The sequence below is a fragment of the Oncorhynchus gorbuscha genome, unplaced genomic scaffold (genome assembly GCF_021184085.1).
Source record: "Oncorhynchus gorbuscha isolate QuinsamMale2020 ecotype Even-year unplaced genomic scaffold, OgorEven_v1.0 Un_scaffold_618, whole genome shotgun sequence".
Lineage (NCBI taxonomy): Eukaryota > Metazoa > Chordata > Actinopteri > Salmoniformes > Salmonidae > Oncorhynchus > Oncorhynchus gorbuscha.
The window spans coordinates 322,516-344,015 of record NW_025745445.1 but is presented as its reverse complement, the minus strand read 5'-3'; positions in this window follow the sequence as shown (position 1 = coordinate 344,015).

Genomic DNA, 21,500 nt, shown 5'->3' with positions numbered 1-21,500 from the left:
TAGAGACAGACTAGTTGGTCTGTCATTTTATAATAGATCAGTAGATTTAGCTGGTCTGTCATAATATAATAGAGACAGTAGATCTAGCTGGTCTGTCATTTATAATAGAGACATAGATCTAGCTGGTCTGTCATAATATAATAGAGACACTAGATCTAGCTGGTCTGTCATAATACAATAGAGACAGTAGATCTAGCTGGTCTGTCATTTTATAATATTTTATAATAGAGACAGTAGATCTAGCTGGTCTGTAATTTTATAATAGAGACAGTAGTTCTACCTTGTCTGTCATAATATAATAGAGACAGTATATCTAGTTGGTCTGTCATTTTATAATAGAGACATAGACAGTAGATTTAGCTGGTCTGTCATAATACAATAGAGACAGTAGATCTAGCTGGTCTGTCATTTTATAATAGAGACAGTAGATCTAGCTGTTCTGTAATTTTATGATAGAGACAGTAGTTCTACCTGGTCTGTCATAATATAATAGAGACAGTATATCTAGTTGGTCTGTCATTTTATAATAGAGACATAGAGACAGTAGATTTAGCTGGTCTGTCATAATATAATGGAGCCACTAGATCTAGCTAGTCTGTCATAATACAATAGAGACAGTAGATCTAGCTGGTCTGTCATTTTATAATAGAGACAGTAGATCTAGCTGGTCTGTCATAATATAATAGAGACAGTAGATCTACCTGGTCTGTCATTTTATAATAGAGACAGTAGATCTACCTGGTCTGTCATAATACAACAGAGACAGTAGATCTAGCTGGTCTGTCATTTTATAATAGAGACAGTAGATTTAGCTGGTCTGTCATAATATAATATAGACAGTAGATCTAGCTGGTCTGTCATTTTATAATAGAGACAGTAGATCTACCTGGTCTGTCATAATAAAACAGAGACAGTAGATCTAGCTGGTCTGTCATAATATAATATACACAGTAGATCTAGCTGTTCTGTCATAATACAATAGAGACAGTAGATCTAGCTGGTCTGTCATTTTATAATAGAGACAGTAGATCTACCTGGTCTGTCATAATATAGTATAGTTGGTCTGTCATTTTACAGTAGATTTAGCTGGTCTGTCATAATATAATAGAGACACTAGAACTAGCTGGTCTGTCATAATATAGCCATGTTATTCTTATCCGGCGCCGACAGAGATGGCCACCTCGCTTCGCGTTCCTAGGAAACTATGCAGTTTTTTGTTTTTTTTACGTGTTATTTCTTACATTGGTACCCCAGGTCATTTTAGGTTTCATTACATACAGTCGAGAAGAACTACTGAACATAAGAGCAGCGTCAACTCACTATCAGTATGACCAAGAATATGACTTTCTGTCATAAGCGAGACCCTGACACAGTTCTAGCTGGTCTGTGTTCTGCCTTTCACCCAAGACAACGGAATGGATCCCAGCCGGCGACCCCATAAAAAACGACTAGAAAAAGGGGAAAATGAAGCGGTCTTCTGGTCAGACTCCGGAGACGGGCACATCGTGCACCACTCCCTAGCATTCTCCTCGCCAATGTCCAGTCTCTTGACAACAAAGTTGATGAAATCCGAGCAAGGGTAGCATTCCAGAGGGACATCAGCGACTGTAACGTACTTTGCTTCACGGAAACATGGCTCACTGGAGAGACGCTATCGGAGACAGTGCAGCCAGCTGGTTTCTCCACGCATCACGCCGACAGAAACAAACATCTTTCTGGTAAGAAGAGGGGTGGGGGCGTATGCTTTATGGTTAACGGGACGTGGTGTGGCCAAAACAACATACTTGAACTCAAGTCCTTCTGTTCACCTGATTTAGAAATCCTCACAATCAAATGTAGACCGCATTATCTACCAAGGGAATTCTCTTCGATTATAATCACAGCCGTATATATTCCCCCCCCAAGCAGACACATCGATGGCTCTGAACAAACTTTATTTGACTCTTTGCAAACTGGAATACATATATCCGGAGGCTGCATTCATTGTAGCTGGAGATTTTAACAAGGCTAATCTGAAAACAAATAATATAATAGAGACAGTAGATCTACCTGGTCTGTAAAATATAATCGAGACAGTAGATCTAGCTGGTCTGTCATAATATAATAGAGACAGTAGATCTGGCTGGTCTGTCATAATATAATAGAGACAGTAGATCTGGCTGGTCTGTCATAATATAATAGAGACAGCAGATCTAGCTGGTCTGTCATAATATAATAGAGACAGTAGATCTGGCTGGTCTGTCATAGTATAATAGAGACAGTAGATCTGGCTGGTCTGTCATAATATTATAGAGACAGTAGATCTACCTGGTCTGTCAAAACATAATAGAGACAGTAGATCTGGCTGGTCTGTCATAATACAATAGAGACAGTAAATCTACCTGGTCTGTCAAAACATAATAGAGACAGTAGATCTGGCTGGTCTGTCATAATATAATAGAGACAGTAGATCTGGCTGGTCTGTCATAATATAATAGAGACAGTAGATCTGGCTGGTCTGTCATAATACAATAGAGACAGTAGATCTACCTGGTCTGTCAAAACATAATAGAGACAGTAGATCTGGCTGGTCTGTCATAATATAATAGAGACAGTAGATCTGGCTGGTCTGTCATAATATAATAGAGACAGTAGATCTGGCTGGTCTGTCATAATATAATAGAGACACTAGAACTAGCTGGTCTGTCATAATATAATAGAGACAGTATATTTAGCTGGTCTGTCATAATATAATAGAGACAGTAGATCTGGCTGGTCTATCATAATATAATAGAGACAGTAGATCTGGCTGGTATGGCATAATATAATAGTGGATCAACCGACTCAAAATTAGAACCCTAACCCTAACTCTCTAACCCTAACCCTAACTCTCTAACCCTAACCCTAACTCTCTAACCCTAACCCTAACCCTAGGTCACAATGATTGAACACCTACCCAAATTGGGATGGTTGATGGGAGGAGAATGGGGGTATGGATGGAGGACAAAGCCATACATATGTCTCAGCAAGAAGGGATCCGCCCCCTTAATTCCCCACATCAGCACAGGTGTTGGTGACTACTCATTACCTCTGAAGAAAGCTATCATGCTGAAACGACAGGTCTCTGTTTGTTGTTTGTTTTAATTTCTGAAAGTTCCCTTGATAGATGTTTTGCTCTAACAAACTATACAACAATGGAATTCAGTATTATGGAATTCAGCACATGAAGGCCTCCTGGACTAGAAAATTCACTCGAAAGGAAGCCCCAGTGAGAACAAACGCCTGAAAAAGGATTAAGGTGTAAGTTAAAAAAAAATATTTTTAACCTTTTTGAACATTGCTAATTCCATGGACAATTTCCTTTGGTTAGTGGATCATTACCAGAGAAAATACGGACCACTGGATGGACACCAATATGTGTATCTTGGCGGATCATTATAATTCAGTCCTGGCAGCGGGGTTACTGGAGATGGGGAGATTTGATATCAATTCCTTTGAGCGAGCTGTTGCTTGGGCAAGGACTAGATATAGACGCAAGTTTACTCAATCATCAGTGGCAACGTTAAAGGCTATGCTTCCCAAGGCCAGCACTGGTGCCGGTGAGGTGGCAGACCCAGGCCAATTGACTATGGAGGACTTTCTGCCTTTGTTGGGGGTTCTGTCTCCAGCTCCCAGTAATGTGGACGGGGTGGGAGATGGCAGTCCGGCAGGTGGGTTAGTCTGTCGTGGGCCTAAAAATGGACCTATCAGCTCTAGAGCTGGATCCAGTGAAACGGGTGGGGAAAACTATTTCAGTTATGGCTGAAACACATTCCCCTAGACCCCAAGTACTTGCTGGAGATCCATTGACTACAGAGTTTGCGCCAGGGGGGACTGATATCTGGAAGCAAACACAGGCGAGGTCTGCTCCAGTTCATAGTCCTAAGAAGTCTTTATACAGTAATGTTGTCCTACAATGTAGTAATACTATCACCTCTTTATCTGACTCTAGCCAGGAGGACCCTGGAGTTGGAGGGGAGCGGGAACCGTGGGGGGGATGAAACATATGATGATAAGTGGCGACAAAACGGAATGTTCTCTGATTACGCCCTTGTCTGAGCCCCCTGAGGGGTCCCGCATTGCTGCCGCTCCAGTCCTCCCGCTGCTACTCTCTTCGGGGACTTTGCCTCTTGGTGAAGGTAAGAGTAGAACAGAGCATTGCTGCTACTCTCTTCGGGTACTTTGCCTCTTGGTGAAGGTAAGAGTAGAACAGAGCATTGCTGCCGCTCCAGTCCTCCCGCTGCTACTCTCTTCGGGGACTTTGCCTCTTGGTGAAGGTAAGAGTAGAACAGAGGGATTAGCCCCATTTTTACCTTTATTTAACCAGGCAAGTCAGTTAAGAACAAATTCTTATTTTCAATGACGGCCTAGGAACAGTGGGTTAACTGCCTGTTCAGGGGCATAACGACAGATCTGTATCTTGTCAGCTCGGGGATTTGAACTTGCAACCTTTCGGTTACTTGTCCAACGCTCTAACCACTAGGCTACCCTGCTGCTTTGAAACAGTTAGGCACCCAAATTCTATCAGGAAAATTTGGGATTGGGAACTTACAATTAGAAAACCAATTGTTATAATTGGAGATCCCAATATCTCACGGATACCTAGGTTTGCTGACCCCAGAGTGCAAGCAGACAGCTTCCCTGGGGCCACATTCCACCATCTAAAAGGGGTAGTAGAAAAATTGGAACAACACCCAACAGTGGAGAAGGTGGTCCTATCGGGGGGTTTAAACAACTGCCTTTTGAAACAGCTGGCGTTGACCTCCTGGAAGCAACTACAACAACTGTTGAAAATGGCGGATAGTAAATTTCCCAATGCAATATTCTACGTGTCCATTATCAACTATTCAGATAGACTTGAAAAACAGCAACAGTTACTCTTGGATCAACTTAATCAAAAGATCCTAGAGCAATGTAACTACTTACCTGAGATTAGCAAACTTAGGTTCCACACACTGCCACATGACCCAGCACACTGGACATTTGAAACAGCAAATATCATTTTAAACTTTTGACTGGATAATTTATGCATGTAAGGGGAGGGAATGGAAAGAACTTGGATTGGGTGCCTCAACACGAAAGATCTCAAGGGCATGAATGAAAAATATTAAATTGACTTTGGTTTATTGACTTGATGGGAGGGGGGTATGTCTTGGTGCAGGGACATGGGTTGTTTTGTTCTTTGTTGGGGGGGGGGGTAGTGGGGAGCTGTGGGAGAGCCGCCCATTATAAACGTTTGTTTATTGTATGATTTATTTATGTTGACTCGTCCATGGTGGATTTGCCATTGTCTTTAAAATATGTACTTCCTATTTAATTATTTATTTATTTATGGATCTACTTACTGACCATAAACATGATGGCACTTATTTTTATCATATTCTTGGATTTTTTTGTAGTGTGGCGTGGCTTCACCTTTTCCTAATATTTTTTAATACTTTTATAGCACTTATCTTGGATTGAAAGTATTTTCTTTGTTTGATGGCACTTATGATTGTTTTAATTATGTACTTTTTATTTTGTGTATTCATTGGGTGGTTCATCTTGTAGTCCCTAATCCCCCACCCTAACTCTAGATCCCCATAACTAATCTTAGGTTAACCCCGACCTGTACTCTTATGCTGATCCTAACCCACAACCCAAACTGAATTCTAACCTTAACCCCTAGTTACCCTAACCCTGAGACCCTCATGCCTAACCTTAAACCTCTAGACCTTCATACCTGATCTTAATTCAACCTTGACCTGTACTCTAATCCTGACGCTTATTGTAACCCCAATCTGAATACTGACCTTAACCCATAGCTCTTAAATCCTCAGCTTAATCCCTAACCTTATATCCCTACAACCCCATATTTAATCCGAATCCCTTACTCTCTATATCTATTTTAACTTCTAGATTATCATACTGAACCTTTCCTTTCCTCCTAGACCACCTTGGCACTTGGCCTCTATTCTTAGTTTAGAATATCTGGTTCTTAACCTAAACCCTATTTTAATGTCTGATTCTGGTCTTGCTTTTATAGCCTTTTTTTAGTCATTTAAAGTATATTATACATAAGTCTTACCATTTATCCTAAAGGGGTTGACTGTGCCAGTGCACATCAGATTTGTCTGTCACTTATTGAACCTAACCCTAACAAAACACTAACTGCAAAGGAGCACAGAGTAATGTCAAAATCAATCAATATTACTAAGGGACATAATTACATCTGCTCCTCTTTCACCCACAGGAGGCGCCAGGCAAGGGGTACAGACAAGGACAGGGCAACTCAAGGGGCATATGACGATGATGAAATGGCAAGACAATGGGCAACACCCCAAAGCTCCCAAATCCAAACCCCCACAAAAAAAACTAATATAGCTGTGCCTCTGCCTGTCCAGGGTCCCTGTACAACTGGTGCCTCAAAATACCCACCATCACCCCCACCACAGCCCCATCTTCAACCCCAACCACAGCCTAAACCCACACACCCTTCCCAAAAACCCTTCTATCACAAGGCTAGCCGGAACTACAAGGTAGCAGATTGGAACATTGAGGGACATACACCAACACTCATCATAGAAGACTCAAACCTCAACCGGGTCCCACCATACAATAACCCCAACATCCAGGTAGACAGTTACCCAGGGGCAACATTCTACCACTTCATAAAAGTACTGGAGAAAACCCCCATACACACAGACACGGCGACGGTTGTTATCTCGGTGGTCTTGAACAATAAAGACCATGACCCATTCCAAACATCACTAAAACAGTTGTCAGGTATGCACAAGGAGGCAAAGAAAACATTTCCAAACGCAACAATATACATTCCTGTCATCAGCCATTCACCTCTTCTTACCCCACAGCAGAAGAGAAACCTTAAGCTCATCAACGCTTACATCACCACTAACTTCCCAACCCTATTAGAGATCCCACAAGACACATTTCACACAACAACAGATCTCATACACTGGACATCCACCACAGCAGACCTCATCTTTCAAAACTGGTGTAGACAGTTAAATTTACATTAACCACAAGCCACAGTCTGAATAGAAATAACTTTTCTTACAATCTCTCTCTTTCCCCAATAACCAGTGCAGATCCCCCACCAAGGGGAGCAGCGGACCGGTCAACAACTAATATCATGAATCTTTCCAAATCTTTCATACCCACAGCTGCACAGGTAAAGCTCCTGGAGAGAGGGTTGACATTCATCCCTCGCCCAAACAAATTTGATTGGGAGGAACTTCAAAGGGACACCCACAAATACCATAGAAAACTTAAACTGTTGGACTATTTTGACTACAACACAGAGGACAATCACCTACCATTTACTTTACCATCTACCTGGGAACCTAAAACCTCCCAGATAGATGGCAGAATCAGGAGACTAATTAGAATGGACAAAAACACACTTCACAATCATCAGACTCACACAGATAGGGAGGATAACCTCACACACGTAGAAAGACAGGCAATACAACAACTTAAAAACAACCCACACATCATTTTTAAACCAGCAGACAAAGGTTAAAAAATAGTAATACTGGATAAACATCAATACATGTATGAAGCCAACAGACAGTTATCAAACACCAAACATTATAAACAAATAGAAAACAGTATACAACCACAGACACAGACACAGCTAAGGACAATAATAAAAAGACTCTACGACCAACACTACATCACAGCAAAACAACGGGACTTTCTCTACGGTACAGACACCCCACGACCTAGACTATTCTATTTACTGTTAAAAGTACACAAGGAACCGGAGACATGGACAATTCCCTTTGAAGTTCCTCCTGGCAGACCGATTGTCTCAGACTGCAATAATGAATCTTACAACATTTCACAATATATAGATCATCACATCAACCCTCTCTCCACTAGGCACCCCAGCTTCCTCAGGGACACCTACCACTTCATGGAGAGGATTGGACCCATAGTTGTTCCCTCCCATACACACATATTCACGATAGATATTGATAGCCTATATACCAACATAAATACAGCAACAGGAATACAAGCAATTAGAAACATATTTAAGAGATACCCAGACAACACTAGACAAGACAAAGAAATATTACAACTATTAGAAATCAGCCTGACTAGTAATGACTTCTTATTCAATGACCAATATTACCTGCAGGTGGAGGGAACAGCTATGGGCAAGAAATTTGCACCTGCTTACGCCAACATATACATGGCTGAATGGGAGAGAGAGGCACTGGCCAAGTGTCCATATCAACCCACTTTCTATTACCGCTTTTTAGATGACATAATAGGAGCCTGGCCCCACGACATCCAGTTATTCACAAATTTTATAAACATTCTCAACGGTCATCATCCATCCATCAAGGTTAAATACACAATTCATCCGCAGGAAGTCAACTTCTTAGACACAACAGTTTTTTTCAGTAACAACAATCAATCACAGAAAACACTACACACTAGAGTTTACTTCAAACCAACAGACACACATGCTTTACTTCATAAATACAGTTACCATCCTAAACATACATTTAAGGGAATAGTAAAATCACAAATGATACGGTTCTACAGGATATCATCTTGCAAGCAAGACCTGGACTATGCAATAAATATACTATTCAAGGCACTTAGAAGAAGAGGATATTCAAAACGATTCTTAAGAACCATTAAAAATAACACATTGGCCGCCCTCCCTCCCATTCATCCAACACTCACAGACCACAGCAAATCATCCACCTCTCTTAACCCTAACCTCAATCTTACTCCTAACCTTAACCTCACGCCTAACCTTAACCCTCCCCTTAACCCCACGCCTAACCTTAACCTTTCCCCCAACCCCACGTCTAATCTTAACCTCTTCCCAAACCTCACACCTAACCCTAACCCTAACCCCAACCTCACGCCTAACCTTAACCTTCCCCTTAACCCCACGCCTAACCTTAATCCTTCCCGTAACCCCACTCCTAACCTTAACCTCTCCCCAAACCCCACGCCTAACCCTAACCTCTCCCCAAACCTCACGCCTAACCTTAACCTTTCCCCCAACCCCAAGTGTAACCTTAACCTTCCCCTTAACCCCACGCCCAACCCTAATGTGTACCATTACCCTAACCAGGGTTCTCATCCTATCTCCCTCCCTCACCCTAACCCTGACTCCCCTATGGAAAGTGATCTGCACCAACCACTAAACCGGAACACTTCCTCTGTCTCCCCTCCTTTGTCATCAATACTCAATCAACAGACAACTATCATCCCCCTAGTAACCACATTTTCACATAGAATTAGACCCCTACATCAATCATTCAAACAGAACTTCTCTACAGTTCAGCACACTTACATACCACTCAAACCATACAGAATTATCTCAGCATTTAGAAAGAACAAAAACTTAAAGGACATGCTCACCAAAGCAAGATTCAGTAGCAAGCCATCACAAGACCACAAACCTCATAACGTCCATTTTCGACAGATAAAGTTCATTACAAATACACATAGCCACACATCAGCACCAGTACAGGAATCCTATTCATTGAACACACATAACACCATTTATATCATTACATGTACACTTTGCAATAAACAATACATTGGAGAAACCAAACACACCATAGAAACAAGACTCAAACACCTGTATAACATTAAAAGGGCACACCTACAAACGGAACTCATAACCCATTTCCAGGAGCATCCCATCACTCACCTTACCATATCAGGGTTACAGGCACATATAGGCTGGACCTGTGGGCAGCGAAAGAGGGTAGAACGAGAGTGGATCCAGCACCTACAGACAATAACGCCAAATGGCCTGAACGAGAGATTTTAGAAAATGGGTTTTAACAGACAGGAAAATGGATGGAGAAGAACATGGTTTTATTCATAATTTATTTTTATTCTCTATAGATTTATGGTTTGCTTGGTTTTAGTTTGGCACTGCCTCTTTTAGGTTTTTCTGTCCTTTAACAAAACAATAAAACCATTTAAATGCACAACATGGCGTTTATGTTCACATTTAACAACACTAGGGTTGAATGGATCTCACCACATTGACTTCTGTACTGCCACCCAGAAATAGAGGCACTTGGAGCTTACCTCAGTTTTATTTATGGTCTTAGGAGGACATCTACGGGCCTTTTTAAGTACTACACCCATTACATTAGATCATCACAAATGGGAGGGATAAACAGGAGATAGGCCAGTGCACCGTAAAACGAACTAGTTGAAACGAAACACATTTATATTCAAAACCTAACCCTAACCCTAAAAACCCTAACCAACGCCTCGCGAGTCGGGTATACATTTGCCCTTAGCTGGAGACCTGCAATATAGTGGCGCTGTCTAAATCCCCACGTTCCCGGCTTTGCCAACCAGTGATTGCTGTTTCTGTCCCTGCCAAAGGCTTGCACCCCCACTCCTTGCGATGCTAGGTTCTGCCATCTCAGGAATTCCTCCTGCCTCCAGTTGGGCGGGGCTGGGCTTTTTGATTTCACAGAGCCGGTGGGTTCTGTACAGCCCCTCCTATTACCGCTTCAAGGGGTGGCAGACTTGCCTCCTTTCCACCGGCTCTCAACCACATTCCGAGATACTCTTTCGCTTCAACTGTCCTGCGGGTGACTAGCCGCGTAATGACATCTTCTGAATGCCATAGGCGGTAGACCCTTCTGACCTGGATGGACGGGATTACCCGCGCTAGCTTCATCACACCAAGCCCACCGTCTTGGTTCCTTGAATAAAGCAGCCCGTTACAGGTACACATTGGAAGGTGGAGCCACTCCTTCACTGCTTTCCTGATCATACCGTCCAGTACCAACAGGACTCCTGGCCCCAGCCCGCCGTGATCGGCCCGATAAACCATCCTCGGCACCGCATAGACCACCAACATTCTCACCTTCTGTGAAGGCTTCAGCGGTGACCGCCCAATCGAGCTTATCCAGTTACGGAGTCGTTCGACAGGTTCTGGTTCCATAATGCCATGCCACGGACTCACCATCATGCCCAGGTACGCCACCGACTACTCCGGCCCGACCATGTGTAGTTTTTCTCCACACATTATCCAGGGCTCACAGAGGTTCACCGATTGCGCCCTTTGGGTCTTCTGAATGAGAAAACCGTGGCACTTCTTGGGCTGAATCCTCAGCCCCGTCAGTCGACAAAATTCTTCCAGAATCAGAATATTGTGTGCCATACCATCCCAAGAGCCGCTCACCATAACCAAATCATCAGCAAAGACCAGGGTCGTGATCTGTTGATCACCCAGTCGGTACCCCCGGCCGCATCGTTCAAGCGTTTCAATCATTGGATCTAGCGCCAGGTTGAAGAGCAGTGGGGACATCGGGTCCCCCTGTTTGACACCGACCCTCACGTCAATGGGAGGAGACAACTCTCCACTGACTGATATTGTGGTCGCAACATCGGTGTATGAGTTACCTACGACTCCAATGATATGTTCATCCAGCCCTCTCTGTCTGAGCACATCCAAGATATGCACATGACTCACTGAGTCAAATGCACGCGCAAAGTCCACTAACACCACGGCTAGCCTCTCGCCTCTCGCCCAACTCTGCCTGATTAATCCGTCCAAGATTATCAGGTTTTCCGAACACCCAGGTGAGGATATAAATCCTCTCTGTCGCGGGCTAATGGGGCACGCCCGCGTCAGCCTGTGTGTCAGGATACGAGAGTATAGCCTCAGGACCACCAACCCGATAGTAAGCGGTCTCCACCCAGCCACCTGGGTGAGCACCACCGGGTCACTGGACTTGGGTATGAGGGTAGTTCTGCACTTCTTGAAGGGCCCCCGGCAGGGTGCCGGTAGTCATCCATATGGAGAAGGTTGCGGCCATTTTCGCACCAGTGGGGTCCCACTTAAGTAATGCCGTTTTGGTTACCCCATCTGGCCCAGCTGCTGTACCGTTCCTGATTGCCCCTAGGTTTTCACATACCTCGGCCGCCGAGATGAGGGACTCAAATTCACCGTTCACCGCCTTTCCCACCGAGCTAAACTGCCCAAGACCATAGTAGTTCTCAGTCACCTCCCATCGCCTCTTGAAAGCCAAAGCAATCTCGAGTGACGGGGCAACTTTCACCCCACTCGCACTACCATCCAGGATAATTTTGCTCAACCGTTTTTGAGATTTTTGAAACAGGTTTTGCACTACTCCGTACATCTGTTTCTCAATCGTTTTCCTTTCATTTGGTAATGCGGTCCTGTGCCCGCCCGGTGGGTTTGTCGGATTTCGGGTACCCCGTCCCTCACCCAACAACCGCTGTAGCTCCAGAGCGGTCGTATTGAGCAAAGCTGGGCTTTGCTCCACCCCCCCTTAGGGACAATCTGACATCACCAATCAAGACACCATCATTGGTAGCATCCCCAATTAGCTTGTCGCGGAGGATTCTCCGGACAGCATTTTGGGGTGTTAATGGTCTCACCGGTTTGGACAACATATCGACTAGATCTCTTCCGTCGCATGCTTCCTTGGTTTTGTCTTTACGCGCCTCTTTTCGTCTCATTGTACGTCTTATATGCCTCACCTGTTCAGCAGTTCTTCCGGTTCCCAGGCTCTCAGCTATTAGCCTGTTAACTTTTTGTTCCCCGGCCTGCTTTTCAAACAGCCTCTTCACCTCTCTCTCTTCATCCTTCCTCTCGAGGTCTGTTTTCCCACTTTTCCCTTTTTTTCTGGCTGGCACTTTCCCCTCCTTCTCGCGACAGTAGACTTCGATGTGTTGGTGTCTCTTGTGTTGGGTCAGTCCCATAACCGTTGCGAAGCTTTTTGGGCAGTAACCACAGCCTGCCCAAAAAGTATTCCCAGGTGGTCTCCCATCCAAGTACTAACCAGGCCCGATCCTGCTTAGCTTCCGAGATCAGACGAGATCAGGCGTATTTTTTTTATTGATTTTTTTAATTTTATCTTTTATTATGAAAAAACCATAATATTTACAACATTCAGCCAATAATAATTAAGGATGAACAATTCACCCTTTTACAAAATCAGAAAAATAATAGAAAAAAAACAATTTAAAACACAATCATTCACTAATACCAATTAGTAATTAAATACAAGTTTCCCATTTGACAGAATTTCAATAAAAGTACTCCCCCACACAAACAGTTTTTCAAAATTTCCTCCACTGTATTTATATATTATCTCTGTATCCTTTTCTAAAATCCTTCTAAAAAGACCTTCCACACTCACACATTTCCCTTCATAATGACCCATGTTCCTTCTTAATCTTACAGCGTATCTAGCATGACTTAAAACATAATTAACCAAATTAAAATTCAGAACTTTACTTTTCCCATTAATCCCAAAAAGAAAGAATCTTCTCCATTCCACCTCATTCAAAATCTCCTCCTCCCCCCAATGTTTTACTAAAAGCCCTTTTAAAAACTCATGAAAATCTTTTAACCTGCTACATTCAACAAAAAAGTGCATAAAATGTTCCACCTCAATACCACAAAAATCACATTCTCTTTTGATATCCCTATTTATTTGATGCAAAACCACATTTGTAAAAATCCTATTATGTTTCATTTTAAAATCATTATCTTCACACTCTATAGAATTATATTTTACATTTACATTCTTCCATATTGATTTCACATCCATATTTGCAAACACCCTAGACCACACTTTTTCCGAAGCAGGAACTTTTATCTCTTTTAAAATACATTTACTATAAACCATTTTAACTTTTAAACCTGATAAATCAGGTTTCTCCCCATTACTTTCATAATATAAAACCGGTAAACCCCTCGCTCTTTTAGCCACCTCTTTATTTATTAAAATCACCCACTCCCCAGGAATACATCCTAATATATTCTTATACATATTCTCCACAGTAGTTTTACTCATCTCTTCATCTATTTCAACCACATTATCATATATTGCCTGAAACGGAAGGAACCCAGGAATGACCTCATATGCTATGTCACCTATCTGCCTCATCCCAGCCCTCATAAAATATTTACAAAACAACGTCATATTATTACACTTTATCTTTGGATTTAAAAATATTGGTTGATTTAAAATATTTTCTAAAATGGTACATTCATAATAAATATTTGGTAAAAATTGCCCCCAAGCCTCAAACACTTCTCTATAAAACAACGGTATATTACCTAACATTTCCTTCTTCATACTCATCAATAAACCATTGTCCCCCACCCTCCCTACCTCTTGCAAATAATCTTTAAAAAATCTTTTCCACCCATAATCCAATTCACCAAATAAATATTTCCGTACCATTTTTACTCTAATTGCTGTTTTCCTTACACTTAAATCTACCAACTTCAAACCCCCCTCCTCATAACCTGCAATCAAAGTTTTAAAAGCTATATTCACCCCTTCCCATCCCATAAAAAATTAACTACAATCTTATTCATTTCAGATAAAACCCATTCTGGGCATATCCAAAACATTCGTTACATAAATAAAAATTGACATCAAGGAATTTATCACAATGACTTTCCCTTTTAACTTCAAAGACCTCTATTCTGCCCTTGAGTTGCGTTCCCATGCAAAACTAGACAGATAGCTAACAACTAAGTCTTCAATAAAACTCCCAAGGCGTGACTTTTCTTGAATGAATATATTGAAAACGTTTATGTTGTGAAACTGCAAAATACAGAAAAGAATATACTTTAGTGTTCAATTCACACCGACATACTGTAGCTGTACATTAAACATTTGAAGTTGCATAAATACAAAGCACGTGCTAAGGTACCATGCATCTGGCATGATGCCAAACCATATAGCTAATTGTTAACCATATGGTAATTGCTCCTTTCATTACTCTAATATTGTATAACCATCTATGTAGAATAACAAAGCATATTACACTAGAAACAGTAACAAAACTACAGTATTGTATATTTTACAATTCGTTTGCATGACGCATGAGCAAAGTAATACAGCTAACGACATACACAAAAGGCATTGCAATTTGTGAGTAAATGCAACCAACATTGCTATGTAAGAAACTCTATCAATAACAAGATTATCATCATTAGCTAAATGCTTGAATCGAACTTACAAACAAATATTTTTCCAAGGCTGAAGCGTGACAAGAAATAACTACATTGAAAGACCTGCAACGTAGCGTTGTTTGTAGCTGCTCTATGCCTGCAAAACAAATTCTGAACTTCCTGTTTGCATCGTCTCTCTAAGTACCAGAAAGCGCCACTAGGGGGCAAATAACACCATTGAACACAATGAAAATCCAATTTACCCATTGTAATAAAATAATCTGTTATCTTCTAACAGGATGGCAGCACAACCTCCCCCTCCATTATTTACCACCTTTCTAACTTTATTTATTACACCACTCATGTCAAATCCCTAGCTTCCATTTCCTTCACCCCTAAAAAAACTCCTAACACCTTAAAATAATCGTTTACCACCTTAAAGGTAAAATTTCCCTCATTAATCTTCCCAATATACATTACAACTGACTTCTCCATGTTAACCTTTGCCCCTGATGCTTGTCCATATACTTTAAAACACTCCATCACCCTTTTAACACTTCCCTCATCTCTAACTATTATAGTGGTATCATCTGCGTATTGACGAATCAAACTAAAACCTTGTGGAGTCTGTACACAATTTATAAGATGATCTTTTTAAAGAAATGCTGCTAAAGGTTCTACCGATAAAACAAATAATAAAGCTGATAAAGGGCACCCCTGTCTCACAGATCTCTCAAGAATAAAAGAATCAGTTAAAACTCCATTACACTTCACCCTACTTTTTGCCTTCTTATATAATAATTTTATCCATCCTATTATTCTATTACCAAAACCATATTTATCCATTACCCTAAACATAAAATCATGTTCTACCCTATCAAAGGCTTTATTTAAATCTATGCTTAACACTATTCCCCCTCTCTTATCATGATTCATTTTATTTATCACATCTCTAATCGTATTAATTGTATCAGCAATATCTCTACCAGGCACACTATAATTCTGTGTAGGTGCTATAATATAATTTAAAACTTGCTTCATTCTATTTGCTAGTATCTTAGCTAAAATCTTATAATCCAAATTTAATAAACTAATTGGCCTATAATTCTCCAGTTTCAATTTGCTCCCCTTATTTTTATATAAAATCGTTATCAGCTCTGTTACCATAGATTCTGAAACACTATTATTATCCTCCATATATTGATAAACTTCCAATAAAATAGGTGCTAAAAAACGTTCATATATTTTATAAAATTCTGCAATTATTCCATCCACTCCAGGACTCTTATTTACTTGTAACCCCTTTATCACATCTTTAACTTCATTCACTGTTACCTTCCCATCACACATTTGTTTATCCTCAACATCAATTTGCACATCCACACTATCCAATATCTCCTTTACACACCCCTCATCCACCTCCCCTTTCTTAAATAAATCCTTATAATTCTGCACTGTTTCTAATATCTCTACATAATCATTGACAACTTCACCCTTTACATTTTGAATCTCTCTAATATATGTTCTCCTCTGTTTATTCTTGTCTAAACCAAGAAAAAATGAAGTACATTTCTCCCCCTCCAAAACATACTTTGCCTTACTTCTTATAATTGCACCCTTACACTTATCTATTTCATATTTACTCAGTTTTGCTTTTAAATCTAAAAATGTTTCTATATTATGATTAAGTTCACTGTCACACTTCCCCATTTCTTCATCCAATCTAGCCCTCAACTCATTTTCATCTTTCCTCTCTTTTTCCTTGCATATCTTATACTAAACACTTTTATTTTCTCCTTAACCTTGTCCCACCATAAACACTTATCATTCTCTTTCCGCTTATCCTCCATTTCACATGCTATCAAAGATTTCATTTGTTTCCCATATTCCTCATCTTCTAAATACCCTGCATTCATACACCATATTCCACCCCCTGTTCTTTCCTTATCTAAGCCCACTGAAAATGTTAAACCTGCATGATCACTAAAAGTTGTAAAAACATACTTAATATCTTTCATAATATTCCTTAAACCTTCTTTCTTTTACTAAAACCAGATCTATCCTTGTTTGTTTCAAATCCCCTAAAACCACCTGCCTTCTAGAAAATTATCTTTTGTCTGGATTTTCTTCTCTCCACATATCAATTATTCCTTTTTCTAACATCATCTTCTTTAAAACCCCCCTAGATACATCACTTCTAAAAGTAGCTCCTCTTGTCATATCCAGTCTATCCATTTTAACATTAAAATCCCCAACTACAATACAATTCCCCTCACACCATTTCCCTAATTCTAAAAATAAATCTTTGCGCTCTATTTCATTATTAGGCGCGTAAATATTTATAATTCTAAAAACCATACTCATATATTCAAAATCCAAAATTAAAATCCTCCCATTATTATCACTTTATATATATATGTTTCACATTCTCTACCACATCCTTCTTCAATAAAATAGCAACACCACATGAATTCCCCCTGCCATTGTTAACAAAAATAAAATCTCTCCATATTTTTTTAACTTCTAAAATACATACATTGTCCCAATGTGTTTCTTGAAGGCATAAAATATCAGAATTCTTCATTTTGACTATTCTTTGAAATTTTTCCATTGTTCTTAAACCATTCGCATTTATTGACATAAAATTAACCATTCCAATAAATAGTAAAAATAATAAATATTTTCTCATTTACCTCTATCTGTTGTCATGTTTTCTTCCTTTTCTGTCCTTTTTCACCTCCGCCGCCGCTTTCCTCTTCCTGTGGCCTCCCCATTTTCTGTCAATCTGTTCCATGTCATCGGAATCTGAAATGGATTCTAAATCCATCTCTTCCAAATAACTTAAACTCTTCTTTCCAGTGCCTGTTGTGCTTCCTGAATCCATTTGTGTCTCCTTTATTATTGTCAGCATCCCACTCCCATCCACTTCACCTTCTTCCGAGGCACCCACATAGCCCGAGGTCCCCCCCAAAATCTGTGAGTCCCCAGTTCCTCCACCCAGCCCACTCCCCCCCTCCTCCTGAAAACTCCCTCTTCTTATTTCTGAGTCCATACTGCTCCCTATTTCATTCGTCTTCTGTTCGCTCTTCTCCCTTCTTGCGTTCTCTGTCTCTCCACCCTCCACCACGTCCTCTCCTCCATCATCTTCTTCTGGTCTCGGTGATACATCAGTCTCCACAAAAAGATCCTGGCTCCTCTCCTCATTCATACTCTCCACAGTTGCACTCGTCGGTTCTCATGCGACATCCTTCGCAAAATGCCCTTTCCTTTCCACCTAAACATTCTCTTGCATAATGCCCTTGCTTCCCACACTTATAACATTTGAATTCAGGGCAGTCCTTCAAAATATGACCAGGCTGAATACAAAGCCTACAAACTCTGACCTGCTTATCATGAATAACTCTAAAGTATTCTCCTCCTTCAAGTGTGTCAAACTTTGTAGAGTACGGCAATGATTTCACAGTGTTCGTGCCATCTGCTATCTCCGTCCCTGGCCAAACTCTCCTCCTGATTTCAGAGACTGCTGATACACCCCAGCTACGTAGCTTGGCCAATATAGCGTTGTCTTCCATATACACAGGCAAATTCATGAAAGAGACTATAAGTTCATTGGAAACCATGTCTCTTGCCATTACTCCTGTTTCTTTAATCATAAAGCCATCCATTAAGCGCTCTTTTCCTTTTCCATTTCTCATCATGACCTCGTACTTTCTTTCTCCTTTTACTCTACATCCCACCACCTCTCCACGCACCTCTTTAATCGCACGTAGTAATTCCATCATCGTGACCCTATCTTCTCCTATCAACTCCACTGCCACCGTAAAATCTTTACCATCTCTCCTTCATCTCCATTTTTCTTCCGCTGAGCATTTTCTTTGTCATTGTCCATTCCATTAGCCATTGCCATGTTGTCCGTCATAGTAAAGAAAATTAAACCCAAAAAGCTCTCCCCAAGCAGCAAAACTGCAAAGGGGGAAAAAAACGAACCAAACTTAAATTGTTCAAATGCAAAAATCAAAATTATACTTCAAAAAACGATGAAAAAAAAACAAAAAAGCTCTCAAGCAAACACTCCCAAGCAAACAAACACTCACGACTTAATTACCAACACCTGTCAAACTATCCAATCAGGAATTGCTCAATCAGGCCGGTGTGGTCGTAAGCGAGAAACTCTCTTGGTGCACTATATAAAGTCAAAGTGAGTCTGATTAATAACAAAACAATAAAACCATTTAAATGCACAATATGGTGTTTATGTTCATATTTAACAACACTATGGTTGAATGAATCTCTCACCACATCGACTTCTGCACTGCCACCCAGAAAAAGAGGCAACTTGGAGCTTACCTCAGTTTAATTTATGATCCTAGGAGGACATCTACGTGCCTTTTTAAGTACTATACCTATTATACTAGATCATCAGAAATGGGAGGGATAAACAGGAGATAGGCCTGTGCACCGTAAAACTAACTAGTCGAAACGAAACACAATTATATTCAAAACCTAACCCTAACCCTCTAACCCTAACCCCAATGAGGAGGTGGCTGTCCCATTACCTGACTCCTAAACTTCATGTTTGAAAATAAAGCATTTTGGAGAACATTTGTGTGTTTGTTGGTAAATCTTCATGTATTTTTAAGAAGTGTCACTACCGAACATCTAATATTTCAAGAAATACGTAAAGTATAGTTTTTTAATTCAAATATATGTTTGCTAGGATGTACATTGCCGAATGAAAGCTTGCCAGCTATATGGATTCATTCAAGTAAGTCTATAAGTCAATTGTTTAAACCGAAACGGTCACAACTGAAACAATTGACACCATATAAATAGAAGGAAGTCTCATCTTTTGTATCTGTGCCATTATGGCATCTCCATTAGTTGCAATTGCCATGCTCTACCAACTGAGCTACAGAGGATCACCACCAACACCATAGTGCCATCAAAGCTCATCACTAAACTAAGGACCCTGGGACTAAACAATAACCCCCTCTGCAACTGGATCCTGGACTTTATGACGGGGTCCCCCCAGGTGGTAAAAGTAGGTAACAACACATCCGCCATGCTGATCCTCAACAGGGTTGCAGGCTCAGTCCCCTCCTGTACTCCTGTTCACTCATGACTGCAAGGCCAGGCATGACTCCAACACAATCATTAAGTTTGGAGATGACACAACAGTGCCTGATCACCGACAACGATGAGACAGGCTATAGGGACGAGGTCAGAGACCTGGCCGTGTGGTGCCAGGACAACAACCTCTCCGTCAACGATGAGACAGGCTATAGGGACGAGGTCAGAGACCTGGCCGTGTGGTGCCAGGATAACAGCCTCTCCCTCAACGATGAGACAGGCTATAGGGACGAGGTCAGAGACCTGGCCGTGTGGTGCCAGGACAACAGCCTCTCTCTCAACGATGAGACAGGCTATAGGGACGAGGTCAGAGACCTGGCCGTGTGGTGCCAGGACAACAGCCTCTCCCTCAACGATGAGACAGGCTATAGGGACGAGGTCAGAGACCTGGCCGTGTGGTGTCAGGACAACAATCTCTCTCAACGTGATCAAGAAAAAGGAGATGATTGTGGACTACAGGAAAAGGACTACCGGGCACTCTCATCGACGGGGCAGTAGTGGAGCAGGTTGAGAGCTTCAAGTTCCTTGGTCCACATCACGAACAAACTAACATGGTCCACACACCCCAAGACAGTCGTGAAGAGGGCACACCAAAACGTATTCCCCCTCAGGAGACTGAAAAGATTTGGAATCGGTCCTCAGATCCTCAAAAGGTTCAACAGCTGCACCATCGAGAGCATCCTGACTGGTTGCAAGGCACTTACAGAGGATAGTGTGTACGGCCCAGTATATCACTGGGGCCAAGCTTCCAGCCATCCAGGACCTCTATACCTGGCGGTGTCAGAGGAAGGCCCTAAAAATTGTCAGCCACCCTAGTCATAGTCTGTTCTCTCTGCTATTGCACGGCAAGTGGTAATGGAGCGTCAAGTCTAGGTTCAAGAGGCTTCTAAACAGCTTCTACCCCCATCTAATCAAATGACTACCAATATCACATTTCATGTAAGACCCAAATGCAGACTGTGTTGAAGTAACAATGCTTATTACAGCAACAGGGGCAGGCAAACGACAGGTCAAGGCAGGCAGGGGTCAGAAAACCAGAGGTGGGGTAACGGTCCCGAACGGCAGGCAGGCTCATGGTCAGGGTAGGCAAAAGGCAAACAATCCAGAGGTGGGGAAAAGGTACAGGTCGGCAGGCATGCTCAGGGGCAGGCAGAGTGGTCAGACATGCTGGCTCAGAGTCAGGACAGGCAAGGGTCAAAACCAGGAGGGCAAAAAAAAGAGAGACTGGAAAAAGCTGAGACACTGACTTGACAAACAAGACAAACTTGCAACAGACAAACAGAGAACACATGTATAACTACCCAGGAGATAAATGGGGAAAATGGGCGACATCTGGAGGGGGTGGAGACAAGCACAAGGACTGGTGAAACAGATCAAGGCGTGACAACCTAGACTACTTGCATTC